The sequence below is a fragment of the Drosophila eugracilis genome, unplaced genomic scaffold (genome assembly GCF_018153835.1).
Source record: "Drosophila eugracilis isolate 14026-0451.02 unplaced genomic scaffold, ASM1815383v1 contig_2167, whole genome shotgun sequence".
Classification (NCBI taxonomy): domain Eukaryota; kingdom Metazoa; phylum Arthropoda; class Insecta; order Diptera; family Drosophilidae; genus Drosophila; species Drosophila eugracilis.
In genome coordinates, this window is record NW_024573052.1 from 1,127,028 (window position 1) to 1,144,730 (window position 17,703).

Sequence of the window (17,703 nt, forward strand, 5' to 3'; positions counted from 1 at the left end):
TTTGGTTAATCAAACTAATTGCTGGAACTGACAGAGAGATAGAGATAGAGATCCAAGGATGGGCAGTTTAAACGGTGGCTCAAAATCAATTCAATCAAAATCAAAGTTTGTGATCTCATTACCAATCAAAGTCTGGCCAATAATGTGTAACTTTAGACCCGAAAATGGCCTGTCCTTGGTAATACAATCGCCTAAATTTAATTCCCTAACAAACAGGGCCAAGCGAAGGGCGAAATTTCAATAAATTTTTTTCGTTCTTTTTTCTTACCCAACCTTATGTTTGTGTTTTCCGCTTTTCCTTTTTGTTTTTCTCAGTGAGAGAGTGTAGATAGTATGGCAGAGCAAGCCTAGGGGCCTAGTAAATATTGGCACAACACGTTGTTTGCCCACACCCACACACCAACACACACACGCGCTCACTATGCAAACGAGGCTGACCAAAGATGAAATATGTTAAACCGACAACATATTGAATCCAGATTTAGTGTCGCTAAGAGGAGCTTCCACACGGCCATCGGAAACTGAGCAGCGCGTGGCACAAGTTGCTTTCTTTTCGGGTGGGGAAAGAGAAAGGGAAAGGGGGAGGTGGAGGTGGAGGCTCTTGAGATTGTAAACAACATTGATGCTGTCATAGGAGGAATCTGGAAGAAGCTATAGATTCCAGTTTTCAGGTTCTGGGTTCCAGGTTCTAGGTTCCAGGTTCATTGACATCTAAGGGCATGGGCTTGTAGGTGGCAAGAATATTACAGGCCTAGGCAAGGACATGAGGCAGGTCTTCATATAAGGAACAGAAAAAGCCCTGAACTTTCTATGTTTTGGATGGGCCTAATTATAGCTACGTTTTTGTATGCTTTCACTGGAAAGTCTAGAGAGGGAAATGTAGGGAAACACAAGCCTTGAGTAGAAACTATGTTTCTCCCCTAAAAGCAAGCTTGTTAATCCGATTACCTTGTACATTAATCACTGTTCTTCCTGCCTTTCAATGAAATATTAAGCTTAGTACACACATTTTCTCTGCCTGCACCCGTTGCTGCGGTGAACGTGTTTAAGTTCTCGTAAGGGCACCTCCTCGGAGGTATGCAGTGTGGCAATTATTACACGGCTCAGCAAATGCCAATGAAAAGAAAACATCAGCCAAGTGAAAAAATGTGAAGAGGCAAGGGAAAGGGAGGAAAGGGAATTCGCTGGGTTTTCCTTTTGATGCGAAGCAGCCGAACAACAATGCTTGAAAAGTGGAAATGTAGAGGAAAAGGGAAAACGGAAAGCAGTGCGGTTTCAGTGCGGATCCTCTAGAGGAGCCTGGTTAGCAACAGGTTGGGTTTCCCTTTTGCGTCAGGGAGCAGTCTCGCTGAGATTGGGATTTAGATTGGCACTAAGAAAGCTCGTTTGGTTTTAAAGGAGAGGGGGAGTAAGAGAAGGAGTGGTACAAGCAACGCGGTTTTCCAGCTAATGGCAAATGGCTAGTGGGGTGAAATTATAGGCAAAAGGGTTTTTTCTAGGAGAAAAATATATTATTAGATAGGTTAGAGGTTAAGCGGGAGGGAGGGAGGCTTGTTTTCAGGAATAGAGGAGGACTTTTTGCTTTTGTAGAGGCAAATCTAGTTTGGAAATATGAAAACTTTAACTTAAAAGCAAATATAGTTGGGAATTTCACTCTCTCAGTTGAGCAAACTCAATAGTTAGGCCAAATAATAAGCCAAAAAGTGTTTTCCACATTACAAAATGGCCAGGACAAGGCCAGACTAAGTCACTGATTAAGTTAATTAATAAGTCCAAGCAAGCGTAAGGTATTAGGAAATTGCATTCATAGTTGGGCAAGCATATTGAAAGCCAAGTTATGGGTTTTCAAATATTATTATTTAAAGTTGAAAACCCTTCCCCCTGTGACTTGATTTATGGGAATAAATTTGTCTAAGAGTGAGATTTATTGGGGAATAATTCATATTTGCAGGAGGTAATCCAATTAGCACCTCATTAACCCGTGTGCACTTTGAAAAAGAAAACTCTCAATAGATGATAGTATATGCCTGATTCTTGGCGGGATATATATATATACCATATACGATATTACGCATACGCAGTGTGGCCATGGTGAGGTGAAATTAATTGAATCAACAATCGAATTAATCAATGTGCAAAGCGAAGATAAAACCAGAAGCGAGAGCTGAAATTAATGAGGGTCGACGGGAACGCTGAGGTTTTTCATAGCTCTTTGTGTGCTTGTGGGGGGAAAAAATAAAAGGTGTTTGTGGTGGGTCTGGCGGTGGCCGCCGGCAATCCATCAATTTTATTTAATCATTTATTTAATCAAATTACTGATTATGCAATCAAGCTAGGGGGGCGGGAAAAAAAAGGCAGCCAGCCAGCAAGTCGGAAAGCTAGGCGGAGAAACGCCAACGCTTGCCACATGTCTATGGGCTTGCCACACTCTCTCATATCGCATTTAATAAAGTGTTTTCGGACTCGCACTCGGACTCTGTGATTCTTTTTGCCCTTTTCCACACCTAACACCTAATTTACCCGAATTTTCCCAGCCACAAATGGCGTTCTATTTTAACGGCATGTTTATCGTTTCGTCACCAAGAATGTTTTCTATATATTAGTGGGTGATTTTATAGGGAAATTAACAAGGAAAATGGCAAAGAAGAAAAGTGTTTTCATTTTCAAATAAACTTGTCTTAATAGGCTTGCAAGAAAGAGAGGAAGTCCTAGTCTTGAGAGGCTTTTTAAGTGGCCAAATCTTGAGACTTTTCATTTCTTAAAGAAAGAAAAAGAATTTCCAACTTTCTAGGGCAGGTTTTCCTGTATTTTTATCTCTTTTTATTTACTTTTCTTTGGTTTCTTGTCACTTTACACTTCAATGATGATGTCTCTCTCTGGGCTTGTAAATGTTTGTAAACATTTTATAAAAAACATATCATAAAAAAAGGATGGCAGCTGCCTGGGCCAAAGTGTGTTTGAAAATCAATCTCATTGGCGATTAGTTTGGCTGTTTGTTTTCCCAATAAATTGCTGTCAATGTAGAATGTGTATTAATTGCCATTGTTTACGGCTTATATTAAGTCCCCTCTACGCTTTAACCCTCTCCCCTCTCCCCTTTTAAGCCAACTAAATTACACAATTGGACATGAATGCAGTGCAGTTGAGGTCCTTTAGCTGACCATGTTTTGATGGCACGTCAACAGTTTCTGATTTATTGATGTTTTGTTTGATTTATGCGATGCGATGTGTTTACCCATAAATTCCTTTGTCTCCCCTGCTCCCCCCCCTTTGACCAGGAAGCTTATCAGTTAGCTGTGTCCTTGTTGGCCAGTCAGAATAATTGAAATGGCCAGGAGGGGATTAGAGCCGAGTTCGCCTGCAACTTAGGCCGATTAGTGCATCAGGAATTACTGAAATTTAATATGAATTTAAGTTCTTAGCAGGCCAAGAAAAACGGAAAACAGAAAAGCAAAAAAAAAGAATGCTGACTGAGCCAGAGGAAAGCCGCAACTAGCAGCCGCTGTCGTTTAGTTTTTCACTGGCGCACATGGCGTATGTGTAACATTTTGGCTGGGCTTGCAGGTTTCTTTAGGGAGAAGACTTTTTCTACGCTTTTGCGAATGGAATTTGGCTTACCCTAAGAGAGCTAAAGAGAGCTTAGCAAAGCCTGCTTTTCATGGAGTTTGCAGCACTAATATACCCCAAAAGATACCCCTTCTTTCTGCTGCTGCTGCGAATCGTAATGAGGGCTCATTAAAAACTGTCACCTCTAGTCGAGGGATAAAAGCAGGGAAGCAGGCGGAAGCAGCTGGCTGTGGCAAGTCGCCCAAAATGAAGGAAGGAAGGCACGTGTGGTGTGACCTTCGGCCGAGTGGGCGTGTCATTGATTTTCCGCTGCCGCTGGCTTACAAGTGTCTTGGCACTAATGTGTTAATGCCAGCTTGATGCATGATCACTTGATTTCACCTGGGACTGCCGCCTGCTTGCTGATGCTAGCTGCTGGCTGTTGGCTGCCTCAAACTGATTTTAATTTGTTGCAACAAAGTTGCCGCCGACACAAAGTGAAAACACCTCTGCCTGTACCTCTGCCTCTGCCTTTTATCAAACTTATTAATTTGGCCATAAAAACCTGGATCCTGAACCGGCCAACTGGCTGCAACTAAAATGTAGTAAAGCGTGAAAACTTTTGCCCAGTTTGGTTCGCTATCTTGGCGGGAAGGCAAGGGAAAACTTTTGCTCTGCGGAGTTTGATTAAGACTGGCTACATCGTCATCATCATCATCATGATGACGAGTTATAACGATAATGCTGATACAGCTTGGAGTTATTAAATTCTCCGATTTGCAGGGAAAGATAATGATGCAGCTGCGAAAAGTTGCAACTTGCTGAAGGATTCCGAAGTAGGGTTAGTTTGGCTGACTTTCTACTCGTTGATAACCATATCAGATGGCTGGCATCTTGGTTTCTGGGAATTTCAAGGCCTTTTAAGATTGATTTTATACTACAGTATATCTATATACTATATCCTATATCCTATATCCTATATCCTATATCCTATATCCTATATCCTATATCCTATATCCTATATCCTATATCCTATCAAGTTCGTTGACTGACTACTGGTAAGACCTTGTGGCTAGTTAAAGTTAATTTGCGGCTGCCATTAAAGGCTAGCAAAAAACGGGGCAGTAAAAAGCGGAGCTGCGGTGGGAGAGCTACTAACTAGTAAAAACGAAGCCAAATTTATATTTGCTTAAGAATTTAGCAGGGTGGGAAGCATAAACTGTGCGTAAAATGTAACTTAAGTAAACAAAAAGTACAAAAAGTACCAGAATCCAGCAACCGCAGCCACTCGGACAATGTATGGCTGAAGGTGGGTGGGGCGTTGGGAGAGAGAGGCAAGTTTTATGAGCGTAGAGGTTCAATTATTTGTTTGAGGTTTTCCCGTTGGCCAAAAGGGAAAGGCCAGAAACAGGCAACTACTACCACACAGCCACACCCATCTGACAATTATGGGCGCCAATTAGTTGCCACACACGAAAAAGTGCTTCTGCTATGAACTTGCCACAATTATTTTGGGCCCAGCAAAATGCTGGTTTCCGAGTTATACACGGAAAGAAATTTAGATTGATTTTAGGTTTTAGGTTTTCTTATCAAGAAGGAAAACTAAGAGTGTTGGTTGGGGAAAAAGCGTTGAGTTTAGAGGGAAAGCAAGGGCTGGGGCTGTAACAACGACCTCTTTCTTCTTCATTGGCATATGCAGGCATTATAAAAAAGTTTATGTGCGGGCTTATGAAAGGCAAAACTGAATTTGCATATGAGCTTGGCAAACAGGCGGGGAGTGTGGAGTGTGGAATGAAAGAGGAGAAAGTATGATATAACCCAGCCATTGTCGCAGATAACCCTCTATCTATATACCCATGTATATATACTATATATGAGATGATGGCTGTCGAGCGACTGCGACTGTGATTTGGCCTTGTTAACGTTCTGCCAGCTTCAATTTGGCCAGAAGCTGTCTGAGGCGGCAGGCATTCTCTGGCATTCCCTGGCAGTCTCAGTCCTGTCACCTGTTTATTATTGCTGCCTTTTACCTAATTGAGCGACATTTGTTTTGTCTTGTCTCGCCGCGTTACCATCCCTGACAGCTAGCGAAAACTAACGTGTCTTGGTTTTGGTTTCAGTTTCAGTTTCAGTTTCAGCTGCAGTTTAAGCCAAGTTTGTCAGCTGGCCAAAAAGAGAAGCAGCAGAACAGAATCGTAAGTGTAATTGCAGTGCATTTTGAGCTATCGCGCTGTAGCTGTAGCTGTCTGTCTGGCTGGCAATTTAATTTATTTATAAAAAAAAACAAGTTAATAACTTAATTAAGGCTGCGTTAAATTGAATTAACAAAGTTATTGAGAAGAAATTTCTACTTTTTTGGCATTTCCACCTGCCTTTTAAATTTTCTTTTTGATGTCTTTTCCCCCCACATTCTCAAAATTCCCGAATAAATATGCTTATAATCAAAACCAAGCCGTCGTCGGAGGAGCTTGTCAAAAGTTTATTTGTGTTTTGACCGTCTGCTATAGGGGACTTTCTTTCACTTTCTCTCATTCCTACTTCAAAAAATATCACTCATACGCAGCGTGGTCGTTGCGCTGTCAGTGCTCGTGCTGGGATAATATATTTTTTACAATTTATTGCGCTTTGCAACAGTTTCACGTTCTAAGGGCATTATGTATATGACTGCAACAATTTTTTTGAAGTGGCAACACGCGCCGCAGGATTTTGGTTTTTAGGAATGGCGGGAATGTTGAAGGAAAAGGAAAACGAAAAGGCCATTGCCCATAAATATGAAAATTTCCCAAGGAATTATGCTTTTTATTAGCTAGCAACAAAGGAGAGAGAGAGAGTGAAAGACCTGAGACCTGAGATTTGCATTCTTTGTGAGTGACTGAGCTGGCCCGGCCAAGATTCATCCACTCGAATCAGCCAGCCAAGTTGTGGCATAAAAATTAATGAACTCCAAAAAGATTGCTGGGAAACGTAGGGATTTTCCTGGAGGGACAACAATCACAGTTCGCCGCCAGATGAGCTCGGGAATTACGCTAATACAAGCCAAAGACTCAGACTCCCTTTGCCTGCTGCCCCCCCCTTGTCGTCGTAGAGCGCAATAAAACATTTACACTGCTGACTGGCGAGGGGGAAAATCGCATGGAAAACAATTGAGTAGAAGTACTTTTGAGGGAGTAGCTATAGGAAGGGGTGAGAGGGGACCGGAAAACAACAAGCAAGATAACCCAAACAAAATTGCAGATTGCAGTGGAAAATAGGGGGTGGAAAAGCGAAGGAAAAACGGGAAAAGCCAAGGCAAACTAGCAGAAAAATAACGCACATAGCCAAGTGGAAGCGCTGTTAAATGAGCGTGTAGCCCGCGGAAAGTCCAACCAAACATCCCCTTTTTAGTTTTGTTTTTTTTTTTCTCGAAACTTGCAACACGCTGCGTGCCACTTTGCTGGCAGCCAGAACCTGATTGCCACCATAGAAAGAGAGAGAAAGAGAGGGAGAGATGCTGCCGAAAACTAAGCTTGCAGCTTGCAGCTTGCAGCTCGAAGGTATCCTAGCTAGCTAGCTAGCAATGTTGCAACCTTAGATCGTTGGCCACATGTTTAATGCAACGATATTTAAACGCTGGTTTTATGGCGTCTCTCGTAAGGAGGGGGAGGGCCAGGATTCTTGGCTACTTTAGTGGTTGCAACTTTTGATTTGGTTTTACGTTGGCTCATCAGGCAGGGCAAGGCAAGGCTTCCTAAGAAAGGGAATGAGAAGAGCCAGATGGAGATGCTTCTTAAAGTCCTGGAAATCATTAAGCTAGCTGTACTCCAAGGCCATCAAGAAGGTGGACAAATTGCAGGGGAAACTAAAGCAGGCCAAGAGCAGGCAGTGGCCCAGGAGCTGGTTAGATTAGAGGCCAAGAGCAGGAGGTGGAGAAGTAAAAGCAAGCAGAGGAGGAGAAGGTATTAGAAGGTACCACACCTCTAGCTTATCTGAGTGGCAGTTTCTGCAGCTCAAGCTCCAGTGGTGAGGACAAGGACTTAGACCGCCGAGGCCAAGGCAAGCAGCATGAAAAGAGAAAGTTCAGATATGAAAGCGATCTGGGATCATGATCAAGGCTGGCAGTAGTCACAGTCATGGAACGAATAGGGCTATCTAGTAGATACATTAACTTGTCATAAACCCTTCCCTTGAAGTTTCTTACAAGCCTTTCAACATGCCCAATATACCCTTCAACCCCGCGAGTAATGGGTGCTTAAATATCTACATAAACAGCGAGAAGATACTTGACAAAGTTGTCTTGGAATCCGCGTTTGAGTATCGCATCTTTCGGCTCGATATTATTAAACATTCAAGGGCAGCGGCTTCATTTGGCTTTGTTTTTGTTTTTTTCTTGTTTTTTCTTCTTGTTTTTGATTTTTTTTCTATATATTTATTCCCAGTCTCTGAGCATTTTAATGGCCCAACTTGTCGTCGTTGGCAAACTGGATTGTCAACGTGTCTAGTCATCAGTTTTACGCACCACTTGTTCCATATACATACCTCTCTCTCTCCTCCTGTGAGGATTTTGTTGCTGGAATTTACATATTTATTCCGTTCGATCCGCCCGAGGACATCATCGAGTCGTTGGATATATGTTAGGGGACTAGGACTAGGACTAGGACTAGTGTCCTCGACTAATGGGCCTCTTGTCGCAATTGCCGTCTAAATGAAATTGAGTTTAAGTGCAGTCTGCTGAGAGGCTGTATCAGCCGCACACTCGTTTTTAATGGGCGTGGGCTGATGTTATGTAGGGTCGAATTAGGAAAACCGAATGACTTTTCCTGTATAATTTAAGATTTGAGTGAAGAATTTTCCTTAAATTTAGCCAAAATTAGTGACAAAACATGCCTGCTGTCGTCTGCCTAATAGTTTCGGTATCCGCCTTCGGGCGACCTATATATATAGCATAAAACTATATATCTCCGAGACTTAAGTGATCCATGGGCGTGACCACGCCCTAGAGCAGCTGCTGGCAGCAAACACGCCCAGTAACTTAATCAAGAGGGGGTACAAGGAAAAGCGTTGGAGAAAGGAATGCCCGAAAAGCCCCACCGACCATGACAGTTAACACCTTCGGGGAGGTAGGCAGGCCGCACCCCTCTAGCAGCGCCCTCTTTGCTCCTCTTAACCCCCTGATGGCCATCTCATTTATCAAGTGGCGAACAAACAAACACGCGCCCATTGTTATTATTGGCATTATTGCAAGGGACTAGGAGCAGAGGGCAAGGGGCAACCAACCACACACAACCAGATACAAATTGCTCAATTCAAAAATGTGTAATTTGGGGCTGTCACATTTGCCACGCCCCTGATTGTGTGGCACCTAGGATTGCGTGACCGAAGCGAGGAGCTTGCATCGCACGGCCGCAAATAAATAATGTAATCAGCAATGAGGGCGAAGTGAAAGGAATCAAAGGAGAGAGAGACACACGGCCGGGAAAACTATGCTGCACAGAGGGAAAATGAAAGGAACTTACTAGCTCCTAGTAGGGAAACTAGGGGAAAAGAAAACTCTCTTTTCTTCCCGTGGAAAGTTGAAAAAAGATTGCGGCATCAGTTTTAATGGCTGTGAAGGTAGGCACCAGGGGGGTGGGCCAAGTCCTTAAATGAATAAATTAAACGTATTACTTGTGGCACTTGTGATCTCTTTTCTGTTTTTTGTTTTCTGTTTCGTTTTTTATACACTTTTTTTCGTACACTTTTGTTGGCCTCTGCATAAAACATTAAGCACATTAAGCATGAGGCGAAGCGAACCCTCAGACCGCCACTTCTGCTCCAATTGAGACATTTAACAAAAGGGTCCGTTTACCTTTTTTTAGTGCGTGAAACGTACGAGTGTGCGAGTGTGCGAGTGTGCGAGTGTGTGTAATGAATGTATAACACGCTCTGCTCTGCATATCCTTTTGAAGTAAACCCCGGCTACTCCCTACCCTTGCCCTTGAGCCAGAGGAAGTGCCCTCCCCCTCACAGTGGACTTGAAACAAGTTTCAGGTCTTTCTGTGAGAAAGGCCAATGAAAGGTTGTAGAAAAATGAGTTCTTAACTAAAAAAAATAGTTAAAAAATCCTTAGATTGTGTTTTTTCTTTGATTTAAATTTAAACTTTGAATATTTTTAAGAACTTTTTAGAATCTTTTTAGTCTTTTAACCACTGTAGTTTTTCTTATTACACTTTTTTATGGAAAACAGAAAGGTTTTTGTTTGCGTTTTAGTGTTCAATTTTGTCTACGCTGGTCAGGCATCGGGCATTGGGCGAATGGAGATGTTTTTTTTTTCTGGCCGTCTGTGAGTTAAGCACTGACCAAGGGAAGTGATATCCTTGCCTCCCCCCTCTCACAAAACCGATTTTCCAACCCCTTTTCCAAAACAGCTGCGCCCATACCTCCCCCACGCTTCGAAATTTTGCTTTATTTTATTTTATTTATTTAATTTTACGTTTATTTTTTGTGCCCAAGTATTTGTGCCGCTCGTTCGGAGCTCGTTTAGACATCGTTTTGTCATTTTGAACCCTCTGTGAGAGTGTGTTGGGTGTGTGTGTTGGGGGTTATGCGTGTGTGTCTGCTAGAATGTGCCTTAAATGTCAAACCCTTTTCAAAAATAGCCTGTAGGAGGCCACAGAATTTGGCTCGTTGTCCAGAACATTGAGGCCTCCACTGCACGCATCGTAAATTTTTTCCACTCGTTTTTCTTTCTACTTTCTATGTTCCGCTTTTCCTCCAACCCCCCACCCCCCCTGCTGCTGCTGCTGACGAATAAAATTGTATTATTAACACATCTGAGATGGCAAAGTAATGTTTGGTCAAACGTTGCTAATATGGCCAGAGTCTGGAGGCGTTCATGCAAATTGTTTACCTTACTTTCAGGCCTTCTGAGATTCTTAGATTCCCCCTAGTCTGGTCTGCATATTAGTCTCTCGGACACGCACACGAACTTTCACCTCCCTGGCCTGTCGACTGCCACTGACTGCCACTTGCCTTGGCCTTCTCCTTGGATCCTGCATGGAAGATGTCCATCTGCCAGTTTCAATTTGAAACAATGTCGCCCGGGGGCCCAGAAAAGTGCAATTACTTTCATGTTGGGGGAATCGCTTAGCGAAATCAAAGAACGACTTTGGACATTTCTGGTCTCGACTTTCGGATTTCTGGGACAGCAATTAAATGCGGGCCATGGAATATAGTTTTCCCCCGCCAAAGTCCGACCCTTTGGAAAGGCGAACAAAAGGATGCTAGACAAGTTTCTGTCCTGCTGACATTTTATTGTATTTAAATGGGAAAAACTTTGCTCAGTTCGAAGGAAAATGAAAAACATAATGGGAATTTTGCAATATTTTTAGCGGTTTTCTTTTACTCGAACTTTGTCAAAATGAGTTACTCTTTTGAAAGAGCTGTTCTTATGATTGGAAAATGATTTTGAAAAGCTTGGGTTTTTGTTAGGGTTAAACTGCAACGTGAGAGGATTCTCATCAATCAGGAAGCTGAGCTTCATAACTTTAGATTTTGCAAGGCCAGATGAAGCTCGAAGTGAAGAAAGGCAACTTATTTTTCAGGGTTGTGAGTTTGTCAGGTCAGTTCTAGGTACTTGTTTGGGGAATCTAACCCCCTCATCTCGTTGGCCAGGCCATTGATGTAATCTTACTTTCAAATTTGAAAGTATTCAACATGCAAGATGAGATGTAGAACACTTTTGTAATGTAGTGGCTAGAATAACGATTTCTTTTTGACTTTAAATCAAGTATACGTCTTTTGACAGAAAATTGCCATATTTTGTATGAGTTTTCTACCTTTAACTTCGTCAAATCAAAACGCACAGCCAAAGTAATGACTGTTATATGCAGCTAATGATCAACACTGACTTACCTTATTATTGGTTTTGCGATTTCATATTTTTTGTAAGGGGTAAGGGGTAACATCATCAAAATTTGTGAGAAAGGAACAAATTTTACTTTTCAATGTGGGGACACAGATCGACTGGACATGAAAAAACAAACTCAACAAGATATTACATTCCATGTTCGGACTAATATTGTCTTGTTTAGTTATGGACATAATACTGTCCGTTTTAGGAGAAAATCGGAGTAAACCGGATTTCGCTTTTTCGATAAGGGGTACCCCCTTTCAATTTTTGCAAAAAAGGGTAAAAAATTTACTTTTTTAACCTTGAAAGCAGTTTTATTAGAAATTAAATTACGATTTCAACGAAGTATAACATTCCATATTCGGACCATTATTGGCTGAGTTATGGGAAAAATACTGCCAATTTGTGGGGAAAAAAGCAAGAAATCGGATTTTCCATCTTCAATAAGGGGGGAAAAATGGCTAAGATTTCACTTTTTAAACTGTGAATGCAGTTTTGTGGGAATTTTCATTACGAGTTCACTGATATATGGCATTCTATATTCGGACCATTTTTGACTTTGTTGTGGGAAGAATTCAGATTATTTTGAGGCAACAATCTGGATTTTGATTTCTGACAGAAAATTGAATCTTTTTTATCGGACTTATGCCTATAACTTGGTCAAAACAAGCCGCATGGCTAAGGCAATGACTGTTTTGTGAAGGTAACAACCAAGAGAAACTTTCCTCATCATTCGTTTCTTGATTTTGGGAATTTAAAATTTTGGCAATTTTTGTAAGTGGTAACATCATCAAAATTTGTGAAAATTTTGAAAATTTTTACTTTTTAAGGTGGGAATACAGTTTTATTAGAAATTAAATTACGAGCTCAACGAGATATTACATTCCAAATTCGGACCATTATGGACTTAGTTGTGGGAATAAAACTGTCACTTTGAGGTGAAAAAAGAAGAATCCCAAAATTCGCATATTTGATAAGGGGTAACCATCATCAAAATTTACGAAAATTAGCAAAAATTTTACTTTTCAAGGTGGGAATGCAGTTTTGTTGGCAATCAAATTCTGAGCTCAACGAGGTATAATATTCCATATTCAGACCAATATTCGCTGAGTTATGGGCATAATACTATAGTATTTTGAGGGAAATTATGAGAAACGACGTTTGGTGCCCTTTCTGATAAATCATTCCTTATCATCTTTTTTTGCGAAGAATTTCAAAATTTTCACAAATTAAACTTTGAATGCAGATCTGCTAAGAATTAAAAAACAAACTCAACGAGATATTACATTCCATATTCTGACCTTTATAGGCTTAGTTATGAGAAAAATAGTGACTTTTTGTGGGGGAAAATCAAGACTGACAAAATTTTAAAGTTTTAACAAGAGGATTTCTATTATATGAAATGCCGAGCTGCCGAGCGATTTTAATGATTTATGGCATTTAATATTAAGATCATTTCATAATCTTAGAATGATTTGAAAAGCCTGCACCATATGGCATTTAGGCCATTTGTAGAAGGTAGACGTTTGCGGACTTGGCAAAACCGAAGTTATTTGGCCAATCCAATAGACAGCCTTGCAAACTTCGTCAGCTAAACTAGAATTTGATAACTTCTGCCAACCTTTCAATATGTCTAAATCCTTTTTTCAACCTTTTCTGTAGTTCGATTAACAAAGTGTTACAGGCAGAGTGACAGAGGGGACAGATCACAGGACAGAGGGGACATGGTAAGATAGAGAAAATAGGCAAGGTATAGAGGGCAGGGTAGAGGGGTAGCGAAACAGAGAAGTGGAATTTTCCCAAGACTTCAATGTTGATTTTCCACCGATTCCTTGCTCCCTTTTTTCTTGTTTTTGCATGTTCACACATTGACCTGACCCTTCTTTCACCCTAAAAAGAAGCGAAATTTATGGCCATTTGAAAGCTTGAGTGGGGCACCCAAAGAAAGGCGAGGCGAGGCGAGGCTTGTAGCAATTAGCAGGACCCGAAATATACATTTTGTTGACCTTATTTAAAATGTAATGACTAGCCAAAGGGGCCGAGGCTGGTGCCTTGCGACGATTTATTTGCTCTTAGAAGAGCACCCGAAAATGCCAAAATAAATTACAAATCAACCGCGCTAGCCCCGTAGCAGTAGCAGCAGCAGCAGCAGCAGCACATTAGTCATCGACCCCACCAGTTTCGATGTCCAGATTCATCAAGGACGAAAGTGAATCCGAAATTATGCACAAATTTTGGTTTGCCTGTATGGGTGTATGGGTTCTACTCTTCTCCTCCAAGAGGTCATTGCTTTTATATGTGCTGAGCATAGCCTCTATCCTCTGCTGTCCAGCGATTTGGAAGAGCTGCTCTGTCTTATCAGCTGACAAGCAGACCGAACTGGACCCACCGGGCGTATGAGTGATATATGGTACTTACCACCCCAGAGCTTTCCTCCTTCTTGTGTTAATTGCAAATGAGAAACTAGTGAACTTTTGTGGTTATTTTTATAGCAGCGCTAGGAGTTTGTGAGGTTTTAGGAACTTCTTTTTTTTGGGAATTTTCCTGCCTTTGGCGGCTCTGCTTTTCATAAAACTTTTTGATAAATTTAATTCGATTTAAATCAAAAACATGTCCCGGCATAAAAACTAGCTTAAATATTGAGTCCTTTGATGAAAGATTGATTACTTTTGGCTGAAATTAATTTCCATTTCACCGTTGTATTACCGTCCGCCGCAGTTATTTATTCATTGGGCCAGCAAAAAACTGTTCTGTGAATTCAATCAAAGTGGATAAAACACTCGAAGCTCACAATGGCCAGCATGAAAATGAAGGCGGAATTGTGTTTATTTTTTTGCAAAAATATGTAAAGTGCTTATGTAGAGGGAGGGGTATATATAGAGGGGGATATAGTCCATGTATATATATCCAGATAATGTATGATTTTCGAGAATATAGCTCACTGTCGAGTTATGACAACGCCAGGCAAATGATGGAAGTTTTTAATGGGACAATGACTTTTGGTCAATCGTAAATCTGGGCTGGTAAAAGTAAAGGGCATTGGGCGGTAGGCGTGGCAGTGGTTAGTAACGATGCCAACGCGCAATATTTGGACAATGAGACGAGACGCTGTCGTGACCTTAGCTGGTGACGAGCGAAGAAGCAAGCTCTGCTAGAAGATGCTTGTTACGTATTTTTTCGTTCTTTTTGGGTTTTGGATTTTAAAATTGTTTAGCAAACAAGTGGCAAGTGGCAAGTGTTGCTGAAGCAAGAAGAAGAAGAAGAAGAAGCAGAAGAAGCAGAAAGAGAAGAGGAGGAGGAGAAAGAGGAGGAGGAAAAAATGTCCAAAAACAAAGGGCAAAACCAAAAACGAGGAATTTATTTGCAACACGCGCCAGTCTGGCCAAGATCTGTCGCCGCAGATAATCCCGTAAAAGGCATTTAGTCGACTCGCCACTATACTATACAGTTACTATACATATATATATATAGGACTGATATATATATACATACGACTGACTATACGATTCCTCGCAGTCTCCGCTGACAGCCATTAAAAAAGTTGTAAAGTGCGAAGATGCGGGTCTTGGTATGCAATTAGCAAACTGCTTAACGGTCTTCGAACTGTGGATTCATTTGGATTATCCGCGGTGGCAGCGCAGGAACTGGGTGATGAGAGAGAAGGTGTCAGGAAAACCAGAAATGTTGAACAAGAAAAGTTTGAGTGTCCCAGTTTTAGGGGGAAAGAAACCACAACAGCCAGACTGGCTGCAAAAGAGGGGTTAAGAAGAGCTTAGGGACAGGGACAGGGACTCAAGGAAATCATTAAGTTCGTTAGCAAACTGCAGGAAGGAGTCGTCTTCGAGCTTGATGATTGGCTACTTGCATCTCAATTGGTTTTTTTCTTATAAATATTAGTACCAATTTCCGTTTAGAACTTAAAATAACTTTGCTCTTTTGAAGTTATGACCCCATTTGGCCTCCATTAGATAGAGTCCCGCCGTGGCCATTGTGGTGAGAATCCCAACTGGAAACTGAAAACTGGCAAAAGTTTGCCATAATTATCCAAGCTCTGCGGCCCAATGAAGCTTAAGGCCCATTTTCATATGCCAAGCTAATGAATTCCCAGCACGTTTTGTCTGGGATTGGAGAGGGAGGAGCAGAAGGAGGTGGAGGAGCAGGAGGAGGAGTGTCCTAGGGGTCAGGGGAGTAACTGGCTAAGGGATAACTACTAACAACTATTAGGTGAACTTTTTAATGCGCAACTTTTGTGTGCTGTAAATTTGGGCCACGAACTGTGAAGGCATCATCAGAATGATTGGCAGGTCCCGGGAACACAATGAAACTGCAGTAATTTGGCAGGGCTGTTAATTTCCAGCCCCCCCCGCCCCCCTGAAAGGCAAATACACTGAGATTAATTGCAGTGATTAAAAAGCTGGGAAATAAATCATAACAAGATGGGAAGATAATAACAAACTCTAGGAAGTTTTAGGTTTTCAGGTTTTCCAGTTTAGATTTCACGTGTTTGCCTGGCATGTGAGGTAACTATGAGATAATCAAGGGTGGGTGGTGGCTAGAAGCCTAGCTGGGGGGATGGATGGTCTATGATTTATAGCCGTAATTAAAATCTGTTGCCAAAGGCTCGAGTAAGTCGCGCTAAGACTTTTGTCAAAAGATATAAAGGCGAGAGAGAGAGCTTAAAGCCCAGGCTGGCTGACTGGCCAAAGGGAAATCCTTTTATTCTGGAATTTAATTAAGGCAAATCTCCCTAAACACACACATACTCACCCCATACACATGCTCGGCACAGATTCCACGGGGGCCACTGAAAATGCCGGAGGAACAGAGGAAAACCAGGGGGTGTGGCCCATCCGTATTGTTCCAATTTCCACGCTCTACCCCCCCTACTCCTCCTCCTCCTCCTTCCTTGTTTTTTCGCTGGGGGATCTGCCGGCAGTGCACTTGATGTTGCGTTGCTATCTTTTCCATACAGCCAGCATATTTGTTGAGTGTTCGTAGTGGACACGGCCAAAAAGAAAGGGGGAAAATCGGTCAACAATAACAAATAGGCTGACAACTATGGACAGGCAGGCTGGCAGGCAGGCAGGCAGGCAGAGGCAGACACAGGCAAAAATGACAAAAACTTGAAGGGAAAAGCAAGGAAAAAATCTAATAAATGGGAAATTTGTTTATTAAACTGGCTAAAGAAGGGCTTAATCCCCATCAATATCTCAAAATATCTGTAAAAAAATATTAAAACTTAAAAGAATTCTTAAAAAAAATCAAACTTTTCTTTCGGTGTTCGAATGTTTTCCTAGTTTTTTACCCCCAAAACTGAGTGGCACTCCCCCAAACAATGGCCAAAAACAGTTTTCCAGTTAACACCGAACAAACTCTCTCACATATAGATGGCAGCATAGAACTCAATAGAGAGATATCTATGCATAAAATCGACAATAAATTGCTGAAAAGTGACTGGTTTAGTGCCAGCGTATATACTCGACTTGATTTCGCATTTGCCTTGGCTTTTACGGCGCACACCACGGCGCGTATGTGGAATATCTATGAGTTGTTTTTCCCGCCTCAAGTGGCGAGGCTTTGAAGGCGTGTTGAAAGGTGTAAATCAAATGCCGCTGGTATTTCCCCCTTGTAACATTCTCTGATAGTCTAGTCGTTTAAGTTTTATAGTTTTTTTAAATTAGTTTTGATCGTTTTTAATTGGGAGGATTAGGAAATATTGTGGCGTTTCACTTTAATTATTAGTTTAGATAGTCCAAGTGCCTTGCAGCTGCTAGACTGCAGTTGAGCTTGAGCTGTCGGCAGATCAAGAAGTGAGTTTTGAAAAAGCGGAAGGAAGCGCTGTTCTGTTTTTAGTTTTCATTGGAAAACTCTTGCAAGGTGAGATCTTTAAGTTAGAGTTAGTTAACTTCTTACAAAGCTCTCTTCTTCTTGTAAGTTACGGTTCTTACTTTTATGATATAGACTCTCTTTTGATAGCTTATTTCTGTTATGAAGCTGCGCTCAGCATACCTTACTAATAATGGGTTTCGTTAGTGAAGAGTCTGAGAAATATTTACGTAAGAACCTCTTGCCTGGCCGGCCACCCAAATGCCTAATTTATGAGGTTTTCGCTTTTCTTTTCTTTTTTTTGCGCCTGTAAAACATTTTTACAACTCAATTTGGCCTCGTTTACAGGCGACTTTATTTACACTAAACGAAACGAGGGCCGCCACTCGGATGCAAAGTACACACCGATGGTCATAAAAATATTAATAAATTGCATTTAATTGCCAGGCAAGTAACTGAGGAGA

At 41.5% G+C, this 17,703-nt stretch overlaps 1 protein-coding gene across 3 annotated transcripts in view; it reads left to right on the forward strand.

Moving 5' to 3' along the window:
• LOC108103695 (sex peptide receptor) overlaps positions 1 to 17,703 on the forward strand; it is a 50,536-nt gene that overhangs the window by 8,383 nt on the left and 24,450 nt on the right. The window contains exon 1 of one of the 3 annotated variants that reach the window (XM_017209290.2): positions 17,196 to 17,290. The exons of the other annotated variants lie outside the window; for them this stretch is intronic. The gene's annotated coding sequence lies outside the window, so the exon portion shown is untranslated. Of the gene's footprint in view, positions 1 to 17,195; positions 17,291 to 17,703 lie in introns of those variants that run through there. 3 annotated transcript variants of the gene reach the window in all.